This window comes from Arvicola amphibius, chromosome 13 (genome assembly GCF_903992535.2).
Source record: "Arvicola amphibius chromosome 13, mArvAmp1.2, whole genome shotgun sequence".
Taxonomy (NCBI): domain Eukaryota; kingdom Metazoa; phylum Chordata; class Mammalia; order Rodentia; family Cricetidae; genus Arvicola; species Arvicola amphibius.
Window position 1 is genome coordinate 52,218,243 of NC_052059.1, and position 8,131 is coordinate 52,226,373.

At 42.0% G+C, this 8,131-nt stretch overlaps 1 pseudogene; it reads right to left on the bottom strand.

Annotated features, from left to right (window-relative positions):
* Window positions 1-6,101: 6,101 nt before the first annotated feature.
* Window positions 6,102-6,603, bottom strand: LOC119799814 (annotated as a pseudogene).
* Between the last annotated feature and the right edge of the window lie 1,528 nt (window positions 6,604-8,131).

Sequence of the window (8,131 nt, forward strand, 5' to 3'; positions counted from 1 at the left end):
AACAGCTGGACTTCACAATTACATCCAACGAGTTCTCACTTCCAAGAACTCAACCACCTCTGTCATTAGATGTTCATTACATCTGGACTTGCATCTTTGCTTTCTTGGCACTGTGTAATCTTTTTGAACATAGACCTGGAGTAAGACAGAAAGAGCTCCCAGGCCTGGACAAAGAATGAGGCATCTTTCTGGACAGTTGGATGATAATATATGCTCTTTACTCAGTGGCTGTCTGAAAGACAAGCGAACGGGGCAAAGGAAGTTACAGGGATTAGGAAAAAATATGGGATGTATTATCACTCGAGTTCATAAATTATTCAAGTCCTATCTTCACCATTCAGAGTAATCTTAGCCCCAAAGAAGATAAAATACACACACACACACACACACACACACATACACGCACACACCCTAAAAGTAGGTTAGGCTGCATGCAAATCTTTCCGGGCTGAAAAATTAGACACTTAAGGTTTTGTTTTAGGAAAGAAAGGTACAACAACTTCAGGGTAACTTAGACAGAAGTGAGGTGATGGGCGCAAGTACAGCAAAATAAGTTAAAGCAGCAGACTGGACAAGCGATTACCATACAATGCAAATCAAACAGATGTTTCCAGAGCCCAGGTAGCCACAAATTTTTCTGTACTAGAAGAAGTTGCAAGTGACTAATTGAAATGCTATTGGCCATGCTTTAAACAACTGTGCAAATCGATCAAATTAAGGAGTTGTGAGTGGAATATAATCCTGCCTATTACAAAGGATCCATCATAAAAACATCATCTTCTGGAGGACTCAACTCAGTACATAAACGTAATCCGGAAGTGGTACAACCCCCAAAACTTTTTTCAAAGGAGATGCCCTGGAAAACACTTAATATTGATGGTGAACTACGTGCACAGAGCAAAGGAGGCACCTGCATGTCCACCTCTTGCGTGATGAATGCGGCACTGTTCCCACCTGTGCTCAAAATCAGCATGGCCTCCAAATAAGTTAGGGAGGTAATTACGCATTCTACAAACACAATAGCTAAATACAGTGTACCACTGTCACACAGGCATCTTCCGTCTGTGCTGTAGAAGCAAGCAGGAAACCTGGGAGTCCAGAGTCCAAAGACCTAGGCTCACTATTTAGTTCAACACAAAGCTAAAGAACTGCGGGACAAAGGAAAACCAGCGTGAGCAATCTTTTCAGAAGTATCACCCCAAACTCTCGCTCTTCCACGGTTCCAGGTTCTCCAGGAAGTCATGTTTTTCCTCCCTCTCTGGCTAACATCTTCACAGCCTTGGGACTATCAGCAACTCAACAGCTGGTCCGAGCAAGAATTTAAGATGGCGCACAGTAGTTAGCACACTTGGTTTGACATTAAACCACCCTAGAGAGAGTCTCTGACAGGCCACTTGTGAAGTGCCAGCCTTGGCCAGTTAGCTAGGCTCTCAAAGCATGGAGACAGATGGCAGGAGGAGACTCTCGGGCAGTCCTGGGGAGTTTAAGGACAAGGGAATGCTCACACAGACGATAAGAACTAGAGGATAGTAGCTCTCAGCATAGAAAACTCTCGCCTGCTTCTTGTGCCACCTGAAACATGGCGTTGTGTAAACTGTCTGAAGTTCCTAACAATCAGCATGGAAGTGGAGACAAACTCTTAGAAAGGCTGGCGCAACTGCAGTGAAATTCTCCTCTAGGAATATAGCGAGAGACACAAAAACACATCAACATGTGATGCTTGTGTTCATGCTTCTTATTTTCAATGTTTATCTTCAGATAATTGCAGGTGGGCATGGAGTTGTATGAAATAAACGTGGAGCAGTGCTGTGGAGTCTTGGCTTGCCCACAATATTTACAGTATTCTCCCCCTCTTATTGCTGAGTGACACTCCATGGTGTCTGTGGACTACCACTTAACCCTTCACCCTTGTAGGACACTGAGGTTGTTTCCAGTTTGGGGCTATTATGAATGAAGCTGTTTTGAACAGTCACCGAAAGGTTTTTATGAGACTGTAAGTTTTTATTTCTACAGGAGGAATGTTCAGGAGTTCAGCTGAGCTGCATAGTTGTTCATATTTCATTTTTAAGAACCTGCCAAGTTGTTTTCCAGAACGGCTGCACCATATACAACTCCTTCAGCAGCGCGAGTGTTCCGTTACATCATTTTAGGTACCACAAGCAGTAAATAATCTCAGCTTCTAGTGGCAAATCAAACTGTACAAAAACCTGGAGGGGACCATTAATTTTGATAATGAAGTTAGTATTTTAATACAATTTAATCATAAGAAAGTGCTTGCCATATAATGCTAACTATTAAAAGGGAATGTAAGTATGAACGAGTATAATCATGCAGATATAAATTATATACATGTATACACACAGGGTGTGTGTGTGTGTGTGTGTGTGAGAGAGAGAGAGAGAGAGAGAGAGAGAGAGAAAGAAAAAGAAAGAGAAAGAGAGAGAGCACAGTGAAAAGCAGACCAATATAAGATGAATACCCTCTGAGAAACATAAAAGATAAAGATGTTTTAACTCTTGTATCTGAATTTACTGTGTGTTGCTTCTATTTCAAAATATTTCTTTTAATCAATTAAATTATGATTGCCTTATGATCATTTTCTGTTTTTAAAAATGTGCCACCACCATAAAAACAGACAGGAGGACCAATGAAACCAAATTGAAGACCCGGATATCAATCCACTCACCTGATCTTTGGCAAAGAGACAAAAAATATAAAATGGAAAAAAAGGAAGTATATTTAACAAATGGTACTTGCATAACTGGATATGCACATGTAGAAGAGTGAAAATGGATCCATATATATTGCCATGCACAAAACTTAAATCCAAATGGATCAAAGACCTGAATATAAACCAACCACACTGAACCTCATAGAAGAGAAAGTGGTAAGTACACTTGAACCTTTTGGCACAGGAGACCACTTCCTAAGTATAACCCCAGTAGTAAAGACACTGAGAGCAACAATTAATAAATGGGACCTCATGAAAATGAAAAGCTTCTGTGAAACAAAGGACACAGTCAACAAGACAAAAGGACAGCCTACAGAATGGGAAAAGATCTTTACCAGCCCCACATCAGACAAAGGACTGGTATCCAAAGTATATAAAGAACTCAAGAAATTTGTCCTCAAAAGAACAAATAATTCACTAAAAAATGAGGTACAGACCTACAGAGAATTTTGACAGATGAATCTAAAATGGCCAAAAGACACTTAAGGAAATGTAAGCAGAAACTACTTGTTGGTTTCCAGCCACTTATACCCAAAATAGCCACTCAGAAACTATATTATTTGCAATACTATTTTGCCAATAGCTTAAATATATTGAAATATATTGCTAGCTAGCTCTTATATCTTTGGTTAACCCATTATTCTGTGTATTGCCACATGGCGCTGGCTTACCAACAAGGTTCCAGCATGTCTGTCTGTGGTGGAGGCTCCATGGCTTCTCCCTGACTCTGCCTACTCTCTCTATATATCGTTTCCAACTTGACTATATTCTGTTAAGTCATTGGCCAAAAGCAGATTCTTTATTCATTAACCAATAAAAGCAACACATATACAGAGGACTTTCCAAACCAAGGAAATGCTCAACATCCTTAGCCATCAGAGAAAAGCAAATCAAACAACTCTTGAGATTCCACTTTACACCTGTCAGAATGTCCAGAGAGAGTAGAAAGGAAGAAAAAGGGAGAGGAGTAGAGAAAAATTTATAGCTCAGTAAAAGCAATAAAAAAAGAAATTCTTAAATCATATATGTCAAAAATGTGCCACCACAGTATTCTAGTTGATAGTTCAATACTTTTTTAATTAGTTAATTTTAAGAAAACTATCCTTTTCTCATTTTCCATACCAATCTCAGTTTCCATTTTCTCCCCTCCTCCCGCTCCATGTACTTCCCCCCACCCCACCCCCATCCACTCTTAATTACGGACAATGGTGACTTCCCCACTTTGCGTCTTATAACAAGGCAATAGCAGGCATATTACACATGTTTATATATCCTGCTGAGTTCAATTCTGTGGGATAGACCCTTAAAGATAAAGGACGCATCACGATTAACCTTTATTTTAACCTGTTATGTAACCCTTCACAAAGGAGGTCAAATTGGCTAATCTTTTTAGCTTCTACATTTGTCAAATTTAGAAGCTCACAGGTTACCTTCTGGTGTTAACATTATTAACTCCTTGACTTTATTTCCATTTTTCTATAATAGTCTTCATACAAAAGCTCATGGCAAACAGCTGCAGAAGGATAGGGAACTGTTCTCTCAACAATTTAAACTGTCCAATCCCCACAGTACACCGAATGACATTTGGAACCAGGGTATCTATCTCCATGATAAGTGAAAAGCATCATCGTGCTGAGCAACACATATGATCACGTGATCATTAAATGTGGGCGAAGGAGAGCAACAGTGTGCATGCACATCTGCCTAAGTCTTCATGAGTATATAGCCAGGCCTGGGGCACAGGCCTATATCCCAGATACTTAAAAGGCTAAGGCAGAAGGAACAGAAGTTCGAGGTCTGCTTGGGCTACAGAGGGAGCTAAAATCCAGGCTGGGAAACTTGGTGGGACCCTATCTCACTGAGATATAAAATGGGAAAGGTGAGCTGGGGATGTGGTGTCCTTGCAGAACACTCACGAGGTGCAAGGTGGGGTACTGGGGAAGACTTGTAACAAGAACACAGATTGGTTAACACTGATCATCCCAGAAGGATACAGTTAGTGAGCAATGAGTAGCCCCTCTCTCATACACCCCTATATCTGGTTCCTCTGTGGTTGGGCTTGTTACAAATAGCTATATGTATATACATATAGATAGAGATACAGATAGATAGATAGATAGATGATAGATAGATAGATACAGATATAGATAGATAGACAGATAGGTCCAATTAAATATTTCAAATAAATAAAATACAATAACATGACTAATTCTCGAAGGGACCTGCTCAGACAGGAGCCTTTCTGGCAATACCTCTGCCTGATAGCCTTCTGAAGCTTTGTAGAAGCCTCCTGAGATGGGAGTTTGCCTTTCATTTTCAACTTGCCTATTTAGTAGTTTGAGAGCTATCACTGCCAAAACCATCTTTTGTATTCTTACTTTACTCTTCAGTGTCCTGCCCTGGGCTTGTCTTCTAACCGGTATGATGGGCTTCATACCCCACACACGTCACTAAGCATTTAGACACACAGCTCACTATGAACTAGGCTGGTCTTCCCCAGTGTCTCCATTCTCATTGCTCTCATTGTAGGTGTCCAGAGCAGACCACACAGGAAACACTATGGTAAATACTCAGAATGGATTCGCTGAGCTAATTCTCACAAGAAGTGGCCATGGTTAGTCCTTCATTCTACAGACTAAGAAGCAAATCTGCTGGGCTGTGGTGGTGCACACCTTTAATCCCAGCACTCGGGAGGCAGAGGCAGGAGGAACTCAGTGAGTTTGAGGCCAGCCTGGTCTACAGAGCAAGTTGCAGGACAGACTCCAAAGTTACAGAGAAACGCTGTCTTGAAAAATAAAAAAGAAGGAGGAGGAATGAGGAGGAGGAAGAAGAAGATGACGACGAAGAAGATGACAAAGAATAAGGAGGAGAAGAAGCAAATCAAAAAGCTTAACTAATTTGTGTGAGATCACTTAGCCTGGAAATGATAGCACAAGGAACCAAATCTAAATCTCTCTAGTTCCAAAGACTATGTTGTCAGTGCTAAGCGCACACCTCTGTCCTTTCCCAGAAGGGCACTAAGAACTTTCTTCCCAACTTAAACAATGACACAGTGTGTAGCTTAGCTGTGCTTGTTCTGCATGTATGCCACATGTAAAACAGAGCTCACACATTGCCAATTTTCAGGGTTAAGGAATACCATAAAATTGACCTCCAAAATAGCTATTCAGTTTTTTTAAATCAGTTCTTATTTAGTTTTTATTCATAATCATAAACTCAACTTTGCAATCCAGCTAGACTTGAAGGGGAATAAAGAAAAAATGGAACAGGAGAAGAGATTACAGGGTATTGTGAGCAGACGGGGTGAGGGCACTCTCCTGGGCTACAGTAGGAATGGTCTGGTGGGTAAGACACCCACAAGTCAAAAGATTTAGCATTGTCCACAGTCGGAAACGGTGATCTTCTCGCTGGTCCTGCCATTCGTGGGCCCAAAACGCTCCATGGCTTCCACAGCGCTCATGCCTTCTTTCACCTTCCAAAAAACCACCTTTCCCACCCAGTCACTCCGCGTTAGTGGTGCAGGTAAGAAACTGGGAACCATTTGTGTTTGGTCCAGCATTTGCCATGGACAAGATGCCAGGACCTGTATGCTTCAGGATGAAGTTCTTAGTCTCAAATTTCTTCCCATAGATGGGCCTGCCACCAGTGCCATTATGGCATGTGAAGTCACCACCCTGGCACATGAATCATAGAATAATTCTAAGAAAGGAGGAACCCTTATATACAAATCTTTTCTCTCCAATGCACAGGGCACGAAAGTCTTCTACTGTCTTCGGCACGTTGTCTGCAAATAGCTTACAGGAGACATGGCACAAGGGATTGCCATTGGCCATGATGTGGAAGAACACGGCGAAGTTGACCATGGCTACAGCAAGCAGTGATGGGGGCAGCCAGGTCTGCAAAGCCACTCTTCGGCTTCTATTCCTACTATTTCTATTGAAGAACTGAAAGTGGTCCCTTGGAGATATCCACATCCTGACCTCAGGTCCTGTGAGTGTGAGAGGCAACAGGGATGTGACAGAGTCAGTGAAGGAGAGGCAGTGCCACTGCAGAGGATCAGGAAAACTCAGTGTGGTTAATAGAGCAGGGGAGAAAAGGTGAGGTGAGTAAGGCCATAGCTGGAACCGAGGGCGGGGCAATCAGTTCTCCCCTTCAGCTGCTTGAAGAACCAAGCTGTCTTCCCATCCCCTTTAACAATGATCTCTGGGCCACGAGGGGGACCAGGGGCTGACACAGACCCCTGGAGAGCTGGGCACTCACAGTCCCTTGGTCTCTGTGCTCTGAGTAGCTGTGCGTATTGGCCACAGATAAACAGGACCCCCCCTCAAATCAGACTCCAGACTCTTGCCCTCCATCACTATAAATGAATACATTTATGTAAATCAGGCTACAAGATGTGCGGTCGCTTCCTACAGTTAACATAGACGGCAAAAGACTTTGTAAAGCCATTTTTTAAAAACTCAGGAATGTATTGAATTCAATCTTTTCCTTTTTGTCTCCTTTCAGAGAGTTAAGCTTTACCTTCTTAATGTTTTGAATTACATTGATGATGTCACTGAATTTATCTGACAGCAAACCATCCCTGCATTTTGGGGAAGGAAGTCATACTTAGTCATAATATAATTTTAAGCACCTTCTTGAATTTGATTTGCTAACATTTTGCATGAGGGTGAGTCCTCTTTTTTTTTTTTTTTTTTTTTTTTTTTTTTTTTTTTTTTTTTTTTGGTTTTTCGAGACAGGGTTTCTCTGTGGCTTTTTGGAGCCTGTCCTGGAACTAGCTCTTGTAGACGAGGCTGGTCTCGAACTCACAGAGATCCGCCTGCCTCTGCCTCCCGAGTGCTGGGATTAAAGGCGTGCGCCACCACCGCCCGGCTTGGGTGAGTCCTCTGTTATTGCCTTATTTTTATTGAAATTATTTATTCCCCACCAACATTATTACCCAAGTGTACCCTTCCTTCCACTTTTCTCACACTCCTACACACACACACACACACACACACACAACCACACACACACACACAACCACACATACACAACCACACACACACAACCACACACACACACACACAGCCACACACACACACACAACCACACATGCACACACACACACATGCACACACACACACAACCACACACACACACACACACACACACACACACCCCTCAAAGTCCGTTCTTCATGTAATGCTGCTATTTTGATCTCCTACATCCTGTACTGAGGCCATTGCTTCTTAAACCGAAATGTAACCCTCCTTTCATTCAAGAAAACTGAAGCATCTTCTGAGTGTCAAGCACGAGCAAGTTGCTGAGGACATAATCCATTCCTCTAAATAGTTTGCAAACTGGTGGAAAGACATGAAAAAAATGAATAAAATTATTTCTTTAACAGAAGACTGAAAT